The 18,188-nt window shown below is 46.2% G+C and overlaps 1 long non-coding RNA gene across 1 annotated transcript; it reads left to right on the forward strand.

Annotated features, from left to right (window-relative positions):
- The first annotated feature begins 242 nt into the window (after nt 1–242).
- On the forward strand, nt 243–17,145 carry LOC137840903 (uncharacterized). Its single transcript, XR_011088075.1, has 2 exons — nt 243–819; nt 2,563–17,145. It is a non-coding gene; the product is annotated as an uncharacterized lncRNA (long non-coding RNA).
- Nucleotides 17,146–18,188: the final 1,043 nt, after the last annotated feature.

The following is an 18,188-nucleotide window of genomic DNA, read 5'->3' on the forward strand; positions in this document are numbered from 1 at the left end:
CGCGAAACTGCCGCGCACGGCCGAATTTGCAACCGTAGCGCACCGCTGACCGCGCAACTGCACCGCGCTGGTCACATTATTGTGACAGAGCCATCGCTGAAATTTAGAAAATAAATTTAAATTTAAAGTCAGGATGTACTTTCCAAAATTTCTGTGTACTTCAGTGCGCAGGGAGCTTAATTTGGTCCAATTGCGCAACCGAAGCGCACCGGGCGCTCACTGTCGCATTGCTTTAAGAGCGTCTTTGTGTTTTAGGATGGCTTTACTGCTCCCACTTGCTTTCTTTGGATGCATGATTAGGGGTTAATACAATCCTCAAAGTAACGAAAATACATTAACAACGAACGGAGTCAGTCAGCATCCGGGGCGGGTTTTCTCGGGTCTTCTCGGCTCATCTCGCGAGGATCGACCTCAGAATTTCGCCCAGTTGGAACTGAGAGGAAACTTGCAATTTGAGGAACGAAAAAACTGTTTCAAGAAGTGGATTGCATCTCCAAACTTTGCTACTGCTGCAAGTTTTGTTGCAGCCCGGGAGATAATAAAGCGCGGAAAACCATTCACCGATGGCGAGTACATGAAGGATTCATTTGTTAAACTATCAGAGTGCCTATTTTCGGACTTCCAAAACAAAACCGAGATCATTCAGAAAATTAAAGACATGCCTCTCTCCGTAAAAACAGTGAAGGAAATGGTCATTTGAATGGCAAACAATATCACCGATCAGCAAATCAAGGACATCAATTCAGCTTCAGCTTTCTCAATTGCCTTTGATGAGTCGTGTGACGTGACCGATATCGAACAGACATCTCTGCTATGCAGGTACGTGAACTCTAATGGCCCGCAAGAAGAAATTGATACCACTAAAAGGCCAAACACGGGGGGAGAGCATCTGCGAGGCTGTGCTGCAGTGTTTAAATGACAGAGATACAAACTAGCTACCTAATTTCAGTCACTACAGACGGCGCACCGAGTATGAGAGGGTCGCAAAAGTTTGTGACTTTACGACAGAAAGCATTAGATCGAAATTTGCTTGCATTCCATTGTATTTTGCACCAAGAGGCGCTGTGTGCGTAAACATTCCCACTGGAGTGTATGGAGGTAATGAACCTCGTCATCCATATTGTGAACAAAATAATCGCAAAAGCATTAAACCACTGCCAGTTCTGTGAATTGCTAGATGAAGTTGACAGCAAATATGCCGATCTCCTACTGCACAACAAAGTCCACTGGCTATCCAGGGGCGACGTTTTGCGTCGCTTTGTTGCTTTGTATTTTTAGCCTACTGAATTATTTTAATAGTAGGCATGCAGCCATGTATTGACAGTCTACGTTGCCTTATAAAAAGCTTTTAGATTTTTGCGGCTCCAGACAGGTATGGTTTCTTTGGGGGTGGGGGGTGTCAATATGGCTCTTTGAACATTTTGGGTTGCCGACCCCTGGTTTATACAGTAACCAATTTTAGACGTCTAAATTAGGTCTAGATGAGACCAGATGTCTAATAGACGTCTATGGCTGACAGGGTATATAACACGTGATTCAAGTGTGCCAAACAGACATCATAATCTCCCCTTTTCCTCGATGGCATTTGGTGTTCATTTAACCCCCGGTAATCATGTGTACATTATGTACATGTCTGAATCCAAAGGATTTCCTTTCAGTGATGGTAATAGAAGGTGTCCACTAAAAATGCTCCAACTTTTCATCAAGTAATCAGACAACCTTCAAAGTGTCCACATCCTCCAAGTTTGGAAATAGACATGCGCAAGGAAGACAAGAAACCCTGATGTGTTTATAAGGTGTCGCCCTCAGATTTCAAGTTAAAATTAAAGAAAGTTTTATAAAAAATATATAATCAATCAATTAGTCTACCATTTTAAGTAGGATTGAAATCAGTGTAATTACAAAGGGATGGTAATAATTACTTAATAAACAAGTAGTTAATAAATCCTTAGTAAACAAATAATAGCAACATCAAGGCAAAATAATAGTCGCCAAGGTAACCAGCAACCTAACTCAGGTAATACAACTATAGTTCATAGTGGATATGTGATTTGTGAATATGTGTTGTTTAACAGCAGTTTTAGACATGAAGGACGAAAGGTCAAAGAAATGGATAGGAAGTTGATTAAATACTTTGGCACCCCTGAAATGAAGACTACATTTGGACAGGGAAGTTCGTATGGGGGGGCAACTCAAGTCTCCCCTTATTTCTGATGTTATGACAGTGATAGTCTTCCCTTTGCCTGTAAAAGCTATTGTTAGGGTTTTCCAGGTTATCTTTATCGTAGGATTATGTTGGAATGCAACAGGTAATAAATACCTTACCTTGTCCTCCTTATCACAAGGTCGTAAAACATCCCCTGACATGTTTAGACTAGAGGACAAGGGCTTTAGCCAGCCTACCCATACCCCCACTCTGTTTCTCTCAATAAAAATGCTCCTGCAAGAGGCCTGAGTTAGACTTCATTCGATCATCGCTGTTCAGACAGCGACGAATGGACTCTCCACCTGCAGGTGCTTAAGAGGACTTACTTGTCTCCTGTTTGGTTCTTGCAAAATAAGTTGGAGTGTGCACAACTCTAACATTTTGGTGCCGAAACCCGGGATCCTCATACCCACCATCTGACCGGCGAAGGAGGACGTGCTGCATTGTCGACAAGCCAGCGTCCATTAGGAGGACCTGGAAAAGAAAGTCCTGGGAAGAGAATTCTTCGCTGGGCCAGCATCTTAGGTCTGCCTTCGTCTGACAGAGGTGGATTGACGGGATCCGGCGGTGCAACGAACCAGGGGACAAGTAAGTTAAAGCGCTAAAGATACGGCTTTGGTTTGTCCGAGCTATGAGAATACGGCTTTGGTTTGTCCGAGCTATGAGAATACGGCTTTGGTTTGTCCGGGCTATGAGATGAGATACGGCTTTGGTTTGTCCGAGCTATGAGAATACGGCTTTGGTTTTTCCAAGCCATGAAACAGTTGGGATTCTAGTCCCAGTGGAAGAAACGGGCTAAGAAAAAAAAGAGCTTCTTTTTCCTAATGGAAGAAGGGCGTAGATTCTTTTTTTTTGTCCGTTTTTCTAAGCTGTTTGGAAGGGTTTTATACCCATCCTGAATAGGCCTAAAAATAAAAAGCGCTTGAGTTTGTGTGGTTGAGAGTGTGACTGGTAGGATAAATTGACAAAAAAAGCAGTTCTAGCATTGATCCACGGCAATAATACAGGCTAGTAATTTGTTGAAAGGTCAATTTAAACCTGCATTGAGGATCCTCAAAGAAATAAATAAGTAATAATAGTAATAATAATAATAATAATATTTTTGAGACAAAGAGATTGTAAAACCTAAAACTACTAGAATTAAGATGGGAAATAAAAACGGTAAATCTCTACCTCTTGACGGAGATGAGAAGTACATGGCGAGTAGGTTTCTTAATTGTATGCAATATATGCCAAAGTGGAAGGAAAAGTATGGAGTAGAAGGGAAGTTGAGAGTTGAAGTGTGGAAGATAGTAGTTGATGTTTTAGAAGAGAGTGTGGATAGAAAGAAAAATGGACTGAAAAAGAAAAGAAGAGAGAGTGAATTGGATTGTGCTAAAATGTGGTTGAAAGCTTCACAAGAAAGAAGAGAACAAATCCAAAAGACAAAAGATAGAAAGTTGAAGAGTGATGAAGCCGCCATTCAATTGAGATTTGAAAAAGAATTCTGGGTACATAGTGGCATCCCATTCAATGATGCAGATGACAGTTCTTATCAGCAACATCTTAAAATTGCGCTCCTCACTGGTTTCCCCCCTGACTTGGGCAGTTGGGTGAGGAAACACTTGGTGGAAGCGGACACTGCTTGGTTTACAAAAAACATGCAGTGGCCCGGAGACGCTGATAAAGGGATTGAGAAAGGCAAAAGTTCTGATGTATTTCATCTAGATGATGATAATGATCTAAATGAAGATACAACGATCTTCTTCCAAAGTTCCCAAAGGGGCAGAGGAAGAGTTAAATACCAACAAGGTCGCAAGCCACCATTCAGATCAAAACCCCTATCAGATTCAGACAACTGTTGGAACTGTGGGAGACGAGGACACTATGCAAGAGTGTCGTTTTGCAAAACAATATCAAAGGGTGGAGGAAGGAGCAGAGGAAAAGCCAAATTTTTAGCATGACAAGCTTCCTCCTCTTTGACCACTTATGCTCATACAGAGAAAGAAAGAATAGATGCCCATATGACAGCAAAACATGTCATTGTCAGATTTTTAGAATTTTTTTTAGATTATTACAAGTCCTGTCCATCCAAGAAGTATGACAATGCTGTTTGTATGCCCAAATTACAAATGACTAGAGCTCAAATTGTGTTACACTAAAGTTAAAATATGCAAATCAAGTGGTAAAGGAATGCAACTTGCTTCTAGAAGATAAATAAATAAAATTAGAATGTGCTGTCCTCGTGTGCATGGGAGGGACCAGCTCATGATCGACCACAGGAAATGGCCAGCCTGTGACGAATCATTGTTGCTGAGACCTACCTTTTGCATGCGAGAGCTGTGCATGTGTGTGCGTATATGTTAAAATGATGAACATTGGCTAAAGTTTTAGTATAAAAAAAAAATTGCTAGACTGTGGTCTATCCAATTTGCACCGCAGAACAGAAATGATTTTGAAAGATAAAAATGAGAGGAAAAAGAGAGAAGTCTGTTTGCGAGCAGAAACTAATCCACACTAGTGCATGTAAAGCAGGGATGTCAAAGTCAAACACACCGAGGGCCAAAAAAACAAATTTGCTACAAGCCGAGGGCCGGACTGGTTCAATGTTTATTAAAATATATCGGAATGATTGCACATAGCCTATTGAACTAAGACCTAACACAGTGTACATTATTTAATGATTAAATGAATATGGCAATATTTTGTTATGGCTCTGTCAGTAACTTCAAGGGAAAATATTTTCAACAGCCAAACAGCAAAAAATTCAATTGTTTTAAAAACAAAATGTGTTTCTTAATATCAAGATAAATGCATAAATAAAAGTGCATGCATTATAAACTGAAAGTTTATTATTGTGCTGCTCTATGATCTACCGATCATTGCTTTCAAATCGTAAAATAAAAAATTAATCAAATCAGTTGTATTCTTTCTCATGGCTCTTATCTGCAATTTTCCCTTGGTCCATTCAACTGAAAAATAAATATAAATAAATAAAATTCAAAAATGTACGGCACACAGACAAAACAATACTTTCTTCAAAGAAAAACCACGTCTTGTAGAAACAAATGTAAAAATGTAACCGAATTAAAAAACGGAAAATACGTTACTGTTCTGTGATGCTCACTTGTCTGAGGCTGAGCCTGATACTTAGAGGTGTCTCATCTTTTGTACAAGTTCATCAATGTTCGGGGTTAGGCTCTGAGGCTCAAAACCCGTTTTTGATCAACTCTCCTTCTGCAAAGGGCCGGGCTGATTTTGCGATCTCTTTTGCCACAATAAAGCTAGCCTTGGCAGCAGCGTCGCTTTGCGATTTAGCATACGTGAACATAGAACAGAACAGAACATGTCTGGACTTAAGGCCTCGTTTTAATTCTTCCACCTTCTGTAGCTTTTGTTCATATTCCATTTTCTTGTCTTTGTCTGTGTGTTTCTTAGACGTTTGATAGTGCCTTCTTAAATTAAATTCTTTCATTACAGCCACATTTTCTCCACACAGAAGACACACAGGTTTGCCTCTTACCTCCGTAAACATGTACTCTGCCTCCCACCTGGCCTGAAAACCCCTGTTCTTAGCGTCCACCTTACGTTTAGCCATTTTTGAGGAGGGGGGTATCAGAAAGTTGAACTCTGCTCTGACTACTGATGAATAATGAAGCCGCTTGTGCGAGCTGCAGGGACATCGCGGGCTACCGTTGCATTGTGGGAAATGTAGTGTTGGTGCGTGCAAAACACCAGCGGGCGGCTGTGGCCTGCGGGCCGGTTCTAATAGTAATTCAATATCATCCAGGGGGCTATAGATAATCAATTCGCGGGCCGGATCTGGCCCGCGGGCCGTAACTCTGACATATGTGATGTAAAGTGTCGAGCCCACACGAGAAATTCGAAGAAATAAAAACGACAGAACATGCTTTCAGGAATTGGAAGAAGCTAAATTGTGAATTTAAGATTTTGCAATGCTACATTTAATAGGAATAATTGATTGGTTGTTATAAGATTATACAAAATTCTAAATGCAAGCTAAATCTGAGAGGTTGAGTTCTTCAAATTTAAAAAAAAAGAAAAAATTCAGATTAATTTGCCAATTGTTTGTTTCAGTTAAGTTTTTTTTGGATTGGTGGATTGTTCTACCAGGAAACCTGAGTTGAAAATGATATATGAATGTTGTGTGGTGAGCTTGGATGAATTGGGACCAATGTGATAGAAAGACTCCTTTTTGGAGACTGCGTGTGAGATGCAAATGAACATTGATGAATGATAGCCTGAATGAAAAGAAATTACAGGTTGAATGGTTGAAGTTGTTGACGACTACTATGGAAAATTAGTAGAGCGACTTTGATGAAAGAGTGATTTTGAGCAGGTTGAATGTTAGAAAGAAACACGTAGCTTTTGGATTGATAATTAACTAGACAAAAAAAAAACTGGAGAACCAGTAACACATGTAGAAGATGTGTGAACTGAGAAATTGAGAAGCGTTTTGGAAAGAAAGTCAAATTAAATGATGATGGAATCGTATGTAGTAAAGAACGCATTCTCCCAAAAAGTTTGTCAAGGTGTGAGGCATGGGCGTTGCCAAGCCTCAAAAGGGGGGAGTGAGTAGGACAGATAGTGGAAGATAGTAATAATACAACACTTTATGACAATGAATTTTTGAATACATTTGGTGTTATATTGTGGTAATTTTTTTGTTCTGGTGTAGATAGGTTAGCAACACGAGAGATTTAGAGGTTCAAAAGAAAGACAGTTAAAAGAAAACATTTTTGATTTGGACAATTGTAGGCTAACAGGAACATGAGAACGATAAGAACTACGAGGTGGGATCCAATTTCATTGGGGAGATTGAGAATTCACAGCACCATACTCTAAGTCACATTTTTGAGCAAGCATGACAATAACATGTGAGAGGTCAAGACATACAGATCAGGGCTTGATGTGGAACGCAGACCTCGATGAGTTGATTTTCAATAATGATACTGAAGACAACATAATGTCCGATTAAATTGGAACTATAGATAAAATGTAGCTCAAAAATAGGATGAGTTGCAGGATTTACGATATAAAAACGAGACCGCTGTTATTAGAAGAATTTGAAGTTTGGGAAACAAACGTTACCAGCAAATTGATGGAAGCAGCTACATTTGGAGATAGTCTTACAAGTTTGATGTCCCAGCCTGTCATTCTCAGTGTCAGAGTCCCTGAAACCCAATCCAAGACTTCGCCTGGCTCTGAAGCACCTTTGACTTTTGGCGAAGGACAAGAAAAGACTGCTGTTGTGCTTGGAGGAGGACAAGTACACTCCGGAGGAAATACAACATCGTCGGGGACGGAAAAGACAGTGAAAAACGGAGGAACTCACAATGATGAAAATTGACTCATTTGAACAATGGACTCATTCAAGAGTGATGGATGGGGTCGCTCTGAAGCAACAGCCAAAGAACACCAATGTGAGAGGGTGAAGTGCGGCAAAAAGATATGGACTTGGAGTGTCCGACAACCAAATCGCACTCCTTGCTACGGCGTTCCCAAATTTGGTGAAGCTTGGTTCAAAGTGGAAGGGAGGTTCATTGTGCACTGAGTTTGACAGAACTGAGGAGATTTGATAAATAAATAAATAAAAATTTGAAAAATACGTAGGGCTACAGAGAAAAGCATTATAATCAGAGATTGAACGGATTTGGATAAAACAAATAGGCTAAAACGGTAGGAAACAAGAGCAAGATCTGATATTTTGGCTCATCAAGCTTAAAACGTAGAGGTCGAGTTATATAAATTTTAGAACAGGACATTTGGCAGTCAGGAGGAAGCTAGGTTGCTCAATGCACCTACTCAATACAATAGTAAGGTTTTTTATACCACAGTGGAGGTTGGATGGTCAGAAAGTTAGGTACGTTCAATTTTTGACATTCACACAATCATGCATAGGAGTCACAAGGCGACAGTTAACAAGACAAGGACTGCAATAGGGGCCACCTACGACTGCACCGACATGAAAAAGTAGAAGTGAGAGAGCAGAGTATGGGATTATATGCTAAAACGTCTGCTATACATTTACCAATAGGAGATTCTATCAAAAGAAGCTACATGAGAGATGGATTAGAATCCCTTTGTGTGTGTGTGTGCGTGTGTGTGTGTGTGTGTGTGTGTGCACCCTGTGTGGGTGCGAGCTTGTGAGGAGAAAGAAGGCATGGGTAAGACAATCTCTTTTAAACCAGGAGGCAATAAATGGGACCATAAATAGTTTTTGGTTAAAGGGAATCATTAGGAGGTGTTCAAACTCTTCCCGCAAACACTCCTATTTGCCAGTTAAATGGGCACGACAATTGACTACGAGAGTTGCAAACAACAGATGAAGAGCAGTCCTTGGCAGATTATATGATCAGGACGCTCAAACTGTGTCAAAGACAAATTTACTGCCGCTTGATCTTTCCTCCTCACAGGTCGACAACCCCATCAATCCAGGAGACTGGGTCTACATCGAGGTCATCAAAAGAAGGAACTGGGCCAGCCACGACGGGAGGGACCATTCCAAGTCTTGCTGACTACACATGTTGCATCCAAGGTTGCAGGACCCACAAATGCATTAACGACGACTGCTCTCCAGGAGGAAACTGGATGGGAGCTTTGGACATCACCGCTGTGTGCCAGGATGAGAGAGCCGTTTTCAAGGTGTAAGGGCTCTACTACCAACATGGCTGCACCATCGGACGGGACCTACTTCATCCAGAAGTTCAGAGGCACTGCCTCACCTGCATCCTATGGGTGCACGTGCCTGTTCAGAACGGATCGTGGTTTTGTGGTCACAGGAGTTGTCCGATGCTGCCTGCCAACTGGACACGTGTGTGCGCCAGTGTGTGTGACAGACCTCACCTACAGACTAGAACATCATCAGCTGACGAAAACACGAGCACATATACAAACTTCTTAGACATGGCGGATGTGATGACGATAATGGAGCGTGGATTGCGTAGATGCTGTTCTGTTGGGCATGTTTTACAGAAACTTGATGATTTGACCATCGGAAATGCTTCGCAAGTGATGGATACAATGATGTACTGTTTCTGTGTTTTTCTTTTTATTTTTTATTGATAGCATTCTGGTCGCCTGTGGCACAGGGGCCGTGTAAGAATTTTCCTGCTAATAACATCTGGCCAGCAGGTTTTTCGCTTACACAATAAGTTTGATCTGGGGTATTAAGGTAATGCCTCATCTTCACTGGAAAGTGTTGCTATCATTGTTTGTTGTTTTTATTTTTCCTATTCTTCTTTCTTCATTATACATGTATATGTGTTTTTTTTCTTACTTGTCTTTGTTGTTTGGGGTAGCATAATCATATGATAAAACAGGAGGGAGATGTTAGGGTTTTCCAGGTTAGGATTATGTTGGAATGCAACAGGTAATAAATACCTTACCTTGTCCTCCTTATCACAAGGTCGTAAAACATCCCCTGACATGTTTAGACTAGAGGACAAGGGCTTTAGCCAGCCTACCCATACCCCCACTCTGTTTCTCTCAATAAAAATGCTCCTGCAAGAGGCCTTAGTTAGACTTCATTCGATCATCGCTGTTCAGACAGCGACGAATGGACTCTCCACCTGCAGGTGCTTAAGAGGACTTACTTGTCTCCTGTTTGGTTCTTGCAAAATAAGTTGGAGTGTGCACAACTCTAACAGCTATTGAGTGTGCTGGGGAACTGATTGTGGGTTGCTTTGAAGACAAACTGAGCTGTGTGGAGACAGTTTACCTGGTATATGCTTAGAATTGATAGTTCCTGGAATAGCGGTATGTAAGGGAGCAGACAGTACAGCCAAGTGCGTAGCGACAGAGACTTTATTGTGGGGGAAAGATGGGAATAGCTGGGACTGGAGCGGCGATCTGGCTTGGGTGGACAGGCAATTCTGCGGGATTTCCAAATGGTTAAGCGAGTCAGGTTCACAGGGACTGATGAGCAAAGCAGCATCACGGGACAGGCTGACACGCGGGTCTGCGCTGGCGGCGCTGATATAGCGCTGTCAATGAGCCCACGGCAGATGGCGGCGATTCCGCTGACGGGGGCGTGGTCGTGTCGCAGGTGGCGCCAGCATGTGACAGAACCCCCCCCCCCCCCCCCCCACAAGGAACCAACACAATAAAAAAAGAAGGCAATCCCCCCGGACGATCAATACTCTGTCGAAGCGTCCAACTCCTCGGCGGACGCAGGATCGACGGACGCAGGAGCAGAAAACCCCGGTGCCGGTGGACAAGGCCGCCCCGGGCCCTCACCCCTAGTCCCCTCGCCCCTCCTCGGGCGTTCGCGCCGAGGACCCGGTTAGTCCGGATCACAGCGATGGAACTCCGCGATGAGCGAACGGTCGAGTATCCAGCGGCTCGGCACCCAGGAGCGGTGCGTGTCGTCATAACCCTCCCAATCCACGAGGTACTGGAGGCCACGAACGCGCCGCCGCGATCGGAGCAAGGAGCGGACAGCATAAGCCGGACCCCCATTGACGAGCTGGGGCGGCGGCGCCGGGACAGGCGCCGGTGCCAACGCGCTCTCAAAGATGGGCCGCACACGGGACATGTGGAACGTGGGGTGAACCGTCATGGACTCTGGAAGGAGAAGACGGACGGCGAACGGGCCAATCACCTTCTGAATAGGGAACGGTCCAACAAAGCGGGGCGCCAGCTTGCAGGATCCCGCTCGCAGCGGCAAATCCCACGTCAAGAGCCACACACGCTGCCCCACTCTGTACTCCGGAGCCGGCGTCCGGCGCTTGTTCGCCTGGCGGGCGTTGCCTGAAACTGAGCGGAGAAGAGTGATCCGGGCCCACGCCCAGGCTCGATGACAACGGCGGACACAAGGCAGGGCCGACGGGCACGCCGCACCACGCTCCTGGTGGGCAAACAAGGGTGGCTGGTACCCGAAAACACAGTGGAAAGGCGAAAGCCCCGTGGCCGAGCTGGGGAGGGAATTGTGAGCATACTCTACCCAGGGAAGCTGTTGGACCCACCCGCGCTGGTCCCCGGCGGCCATGCATCGGAGGGACCTGCCCAGTTCCTGGTTCAGGCGCTCCGCTTGACCATTGGACTGAGGGTGAAACCCCGAGGAGAGGCTGGCTGTAGCGCCGAGGAGTCGACTGAACTCCGCCCAGAAGGTGGAAGCGAATTGTGAACCTCGGTCTGACACGATGTCTTGTGGGAGACCGTGGTGACGAAACACCTTCCGCACCATGATGGACGCAGTCTGCTTCGCAGATGGGAGCTTAGGCAGAGGAACGAGATGTGTCATCTTGCTAAAACGGTCCACCACCGTGAAGACCACCGTGTTTCCTTCCGAGGGAGGGAGGCCCGTGACAAAGTCGACCGACAGGGGAGACCAGGGACGCCGGGGAACCGGCAAGGGTTGGAGCAGCCCGGCCGGAGGACGAGTAGACGTCTTACAGCGGTTACAAATTGCGCAGGCTCTGACGTAATCGCTGGTTTGCACTTGCCAGGTGGGCCACCAGAAACGCTGTGCCACCACGTACCTCGTGCGGCCAGCCCCGGGATGACAGGCCAGGTGTGAGTCGTGCGCCCATTGCAGGACAGACGACCGCAGGCCTTCAGGGACGAACAAGCGACCCTCCGGGCAGTTGCTGGGGCCGGGTTGATCGCGCGAGGCGGCTTCCACTTGGCGCTTAATCTCCCATGAAAGAGCCGCCACCCGAACCGAGCTCGGGAGGAGAGTGGGAGGCGGACCCTGTCCCTCCTCCCCACCAGGAAACAAATGTGACAGGGCGTCCGCCTTCGCGTTACGGGAACCCGGTCTGTAGGAAAGAGAAAACTCAAACCGGTCAAAGAACAGAGCCCACCGTGCTTGTCTCGCATTCAGTCTTTTGGCCGATCTCAGATACTTCAAGTTGCGGTGGTCGGTCCAGACAATAAACGGAGTCTGGCGCCCTCAAGCCAATGCCACGAGTCCTCCAAGGCCAACTTGACGGCGAGGAGCTCCCGATTTCCGATGTCATACTTCCGTTCTGAGGCTGACGACCGGCGAGAAAAGAAGGCGCACAGGTGGAGACGATCGTCTTGACGGCTACGCTGGGAAAGCACCGCCCCGACACCCACGTTCGAGGCGTCCACCTCGACCACCAACTGTCTGTCGGGCTCGGGAACTCGGAGGACGGGAGCGGATGTGAATCTCCTCTTAAACTCCCGAAACACCTGTTCTGCCCGTTCTGTCCATTTGTACAGGGAGGCGGGGCTGGTAAGGGCGGTGAGGAGCGTGGCTACCGTGCTGTATCCACGGATAAAGCGGTGATAAAAGTTCGCGAATCCTAAGAACTGTTGCAGCCGCTTGCGTGTCTCGGGAACAGACCATGACGTGACCGCTTGCACCTTCCCGGGGTAATTTCGATGGATCCCTCACGCACCACATAGCTGAGGAATTTGACAGAGGGGGCGTGGAACTCGCACTTCTCTGCCTTCACGTAGAGCGAATTCTCAGCGCAGCACTGCCCGAACATGCCTGATGTGCTCAGGGAGCGAGCGGGAGAAGATGAGGATGTCGTCCTAATAAACGAACACGAATTTGTCCAGCATGTCTCGTAAAACGTCATTAAGGACTGGAAAACCGCTGGGGCGTTGGTGAGCCCAAATGGAACCACCAAGTACTCGCAATGTCCGCTCGGGGTGTTGAAAGCTGTCTTCCACTCGTCTCCCTCCCGGATGCGGATCAGGTGGTAGGTGTTGCGAAGATCCAGCTTTGTGAAGATGGTGGCACCCTGAAGGCTCTCGAAGGCGGAAGAAAGAAGAGGCAGAGGGTATCGGTACTTTGTAGTGATCTCGTTTATTCCCCGGTAGTCCACACACGGGCGGAGCGTGCCCTCCTTCTTCACGAAGAAGAAACCCGCTCCAGCAGGCGAAGAGGATGGCCGTATGATACCGGCCGACAGGGACTCCCGGATGTAGTCCTCCATAGTCCTGCGCTCAGGAGCGGACAGGGAGTGGACGCGTCCCTTGGGTGTGGAGGTGCCATGCAACAGATCGATGGCGCAATCGTAGGACCGGTGTGGGGAAAGAGGAGTGGCCCTGGTCTTACTAAAACACCTCCTAGAGTTCGTGATACAATGCTGGGACATTGGAGATGTCGGGACTGTACCTGGGCTCTCCCGAGTGGGCTGGTGGCCGTCTTCAGGCACACACGATGGCAGCGTTCACTCCACTGCCGAACAACCCCCACTTCCCAGTCCAACACCGGGTTGTGCTGCCGCAACCAAGGGTCCCCCAGAATGAGCCACTGTCCTGGGAGGGAAAGAAGAAAAAACTGGATGGTTTCATGGTGATATCTGGAGAGCAGTAACTAACTGGTTACGTCACGAAAGCCACCTCGCCGATCAGACGGCCATCAATGGCACGTGCAGGAATGGAGGGGCTCAGAGGCAGGAAGTCGATTCCCCACTGACGAGCCAGGCCAATGTCCATGATGTTCCCCTCCGCCCCGGAATCCATCAGGGCTGCCACGTTCTGGTCGCCCGCTGATCACCCAACGCCGCGTGAGCTCTGGCCTTTTAACAGGCACCCCGCCACCCGATGACCCCTCTCCCCACAGTACAAACACAAGCCTAGTGAGAGGCGCCGACGGTGCTCCTCTGAGGGTACCCGAGCCCTTTCCAGGTCCATGGGCTCGGCTGGTGGTGTGGTTGGCGGGTCCCGAGCAGACGGAGGAGGGTGACCACGCGGGTTCCGCAGGGACCTCCGCTCCCGATTGCGTCGCCGAGTCCAGATCCGTCGGTTTACTCGGGCCGCTAAGTCCATCGCGCCCTCCAGGGTTCGCGGGCGATCGTAGGACGCTAATTTGTCCTTCATATACTCAGCGAGACCGTTGAGGAAGGTGCTAACGTGCGCTGGCGTGTTCCATCCGCTGCTGCCGGCCAACGTCTGGAACTCAAGCGCGTACTCCGCGACCGATCGGCTACCTTGACGCAGCGTCGCCAGTTCCTCAGCGGCGTCTTCGGTGGCTGAGCCCAGGTCAAATAGGCGGAGCAATTCCTCCGCGAAGGCGTCGAACGGATCACAAGCCGGGGCCATTCTCTCGTATTCGGCCAGACCCCACAGCCGTGAGGTCGATTAAGACGAACCCAACCTTGGCAGGTTCCGTCGCAAACGTGACGGGCTGGAGGCCGAACATTATACGGCAGTTAGTCACAAATGCCCTCACGTGTTTGGGATCTCCGTTAAACTTCTCAATATCGCCGAGGAGGGGCTCCGGGACGTCTACGAGCCTCCTGGCCTCGGCAGACGGGCGGTGCGGGGGTGCCTTGACAGCCGGGGACGCAGCTACCGACAGTCTCTGGAGGGCTTGGGCCATATCCTGCTGCTGTAGCTGTTGTTGTTGACCCATCTCGGTCAGCGTCCGGATGTCAGCGGACAGGCTGCTGATGGCGGTCTCGGCTCGCTCCAGTCGGCTTAATACCGTCTCGTCGTTCGCTGGCTGCATAGCAATGGTCAGCCTGTACTGTAAGGGAGCAGATAGTACAGCCAAGTGCGTAGCGACAGAGACTTTATTTTGGGGGAAAGATGGGAATAGCTGGCGCTGGAGCGGCGATCTGGCTGGGGTGGACAGACAATTCTGCGGGATTTCGAAATGGTTAAGCGAGTCAGGTTCACAGGGACTGATGAGCGAAGCAGCATCACGGGACAGGCTGACACGCGGGTCTGCGCTGGCGGCGCTGATATAGCGCTGTCAATGAGCCCGCGGCAGGTGGCGGCGATTCCGCTGACGGGGACGTGGTCGTGTCGCAGGTGGCGCCATCACGTGACACGGTAGTGAACGAGCAAGGTAGTTAGCATGTAGAATGATTCAGACACAACGCTTTTGTAGACAATAAATGCGATTCAGCTTGGTAGGATGAGTACTGGCCCAAATTACGTTGTAATAATTGATATATAGGTAAATTAGGGAGTAATAGAGCATCAGAGTTGTTTTTCTGTCCAAAGTATGCGTAGTTTGCTCAAAATACCAGTATTTCTAGCAATCTTAGAAGATATTGTACTATGAGGTTTCCAGCACAGTTTGTCATCAATTAGTTTGCCCAGAAATTTGATAGATGAAGATAAAGAAATTAAATTATTGTCAATAAAGACCTCTAAATCTTTGTTGCCCATACAACTTTTTCCACAGTTGAACAATAAGAAGTTTGTTTTTCTTATATTCAAAGACAATTTATTTGCTTTGAACCACAGAGAAAATGTTTACAATGCGTTATTACTTAGAGAAGGTGTTCGAGATTGCTATGTGTCATGTAACATGGGGGTAGAGATGGTGCAAATGGTAGAATATGGATTGTTCACGGGAATAAATTGGCAGAGCTGAAATTCCAAATTTGTCCAAAAGATGGCGCCAGACCAAAACGGGAGACCAAAAGAGGGGCCAGAATAAGCTAAACCGGTTAAAATGGATATAAAAAAGGAACACGGTGTCAGAGTGTGAGTCACGCATGGAAGCACAAATGTGATTTTTATTTTTGATTTCTTTGCTTGGCTAAAAATGTATTCTGTAACCGCTTTAAGCAATATTATTTGTCAATTCGATCAAGGGACCCGTCACTGAGAATAGTGGCGTGACATAAATTGTTTGGAGAAGCACAAATGTGATTTTTATTTTTATTTCTTTGCTTGGCTAAAAATGTATTCTGTAACCGCTTTAAGCAATATTATTTGTCAATTCGATCAAGGGACCCGTCACTGAGAATAGTGGCGTGACATAAATTGTTTGGAGAAGCACAAATGTGATTTTTATTTTTTGATTTCTTTGCTTGGCTAGAAATGTATTCTGTAACCGCTTTAAGCAATATTATTTGTCAATTCGATCAAGGGACCCGTCACTGAGAATAGTGGCGTGACATAAATTGTTTGGAGAAGCACAAATGTGATTTTTATTTTTTGATTTCTTTGCTTGGCTAGAAATGTATTCTGTAACCGCTTTAAGCAATATTATTTGTCAATTCGATCAAGGGACCCGTCACTGAGAATAGTGGCGTGACATAAATTGTTTGGAGAAGCACAAATGTGATTTTTATTTTTTGATTTCTTTGCTTGGCTGGAAATGTATTCTGTAACCGCTTTAAGCAATATTATTTGTCAATTCGATCAAGGGACCAGTCACTGAGAATAGTGGCGTGACATAAATTGTTTAGAAAAGTAGGTCAAGGGTGAAAAGGGGAAGTGAAAGGTTTTACCACTAGCTGTGCATTTGGTGGAAAGTACTGCGTGGTCAGGGCGGAAACAGCTGCTGAAGGCCACAGATAACCAAGCGTGGGGAAGCTGGCCAGTTCCCTCTATGGGCGTGGGAAAACTGGCCAGTTCCCTCTATAGGCGTGAGAAAGCTGGCCAGTCCCTTCTATAGGCGTGGGAAAACTGGGCAGTCTTACCCTATAGGGAAAGTACAGGAGAAAAGAAAGGGGAGGGGGGGGGCGGAGAGGTCTATAAAAGGTCCTGCAGGAGCAGCTTCAGGGCTTTTTCCCCCAAAAGAGCTCTCATACGTGAAGAGGCCCGGAGGAGTTTCAAGATTTTTTTTCCAAAGTCCCAAAGATCTTTGTGTGAGACGCAGGATCACTGGACTGAAATTAACTTGGATTTACTCCTAAAAATTGGACTGGACAACTTTAAACGAGAAATTGGTGAGGATGACAGTTTTTATGTATTTTAGCGAGAGGGGGGAATAGTCATCGGGCCGCCGGCTTCCTCGTGGCCAGCCTGTTTCTCTAATTTGGATTTTAGAAGCAAGATCGAACTGATCACTCGACTTTGCTTCCACCAAAAATAGCACGCAACTGGTATTTACCTCTTCCCTTTTTTATGAACTGTGTTTTGCAATCGAATTGTTCTGGGATTGAATGATTTTATTAACACGGGTATCAGTGAGTGAAATTGTTCAGTTTCTGGAGTAATTGAGATTTGTAATACTATTCCATGTTTCTTCAATAAATGTGTTTTGTATATTACTTACTTCATTGTGCGCGGATTTGTACTAAATATGCAACCGAAGGCTCAGGCCCGCTTCCCCTTTTAGACGGGCCGCGTAAAAAGGAACTCCGAACAAGTTAGAGACTTAAATAACTTCCGTAGTTATCTGAGCCACGAGTGAATTTCGATCCGTTCGAAAGTTGTTTCGTCTGAATAAATTAAAGGAAGTGTTTAAATCAGATTATTGGTTTTGTGTAGAACGGAAAGTTATCTAACTATTTGAAAGGCTCAGGCCCGCTTCCCCTTTTTGACGGGCCGCGGAAAAAGTAACTCCGAGGAAGTTGGAGAATTAAATAACTTTCGTAAATATTTAAGGGAGGAGTGGATTTCGTTAAAAGTGAATTGTTGGAAATTTACTTCTTCTAAATAAAATAACGACGACGGTTAAAATGAATCATTGGAACTGGAGGAGAATAAAAGTATTTCGATTGCCCGTCGGGCGCGGCCCAGTTCCTAAAATTGTCGGGCCGCGTCAAAAGTTAAACGGCACACGATCAAAAAATAGACTTGCCTTCTAAAGTAATTATTGGGCAAATCTAAATAGAGCACGACATTTTTATCCGGTTTAAGAAAGTTGTTATTCTTTTTAAAGCAATTAAGAGGGGTGAAGAACTCCGATGGTTAAGTGCTAGATCTACGTGTACGAGGTTAGAATTAATCATATAAAGTGCATTAATTTTCTTCTTAAATGCTATTATTGTCACACTTTTATTAATTTGATTCTCTTTCGAATAAAAAAGTTGGTCGGCTCGCTGCATGAGCGACCAAGTGGAACGGACCCATATCAACATTTACTTCGGCAAAACTAGTGCTTGGGTGCGCTATACAAACGAATCCCTGAGGTCTTAACAAAGACATCTAAAAAATATCCGTAACAAATAAGAACTTCAAACATTAGCGGGGAGCCATCAATACGATGCGGTCACTTCGAAGTCCTGCCTCGAATTGAGTTACTCGGCACGAGCTTCGGGTGACTTGAGAGGGATTGGCGTCGTACACAAATTAGATTGATTCCGGTGGA

The sequence above is a fragment of the Syngnathus scovelli genome, chromosome 14 (genome assembly GCF_024217435.2).
Source record: "Syngnathus scovelli strain Florida chromosome 14, RoL_Ssco_1.2, whole genome shotgun sequence".
In the NCBI taxonomy this organism is placed as follows: Eukaryota; Metazoa; Chordata; class Actinopteri; order Syngnathiformes; family Syngnathidae; genus Syngnathus; species Syngnathus scovelli.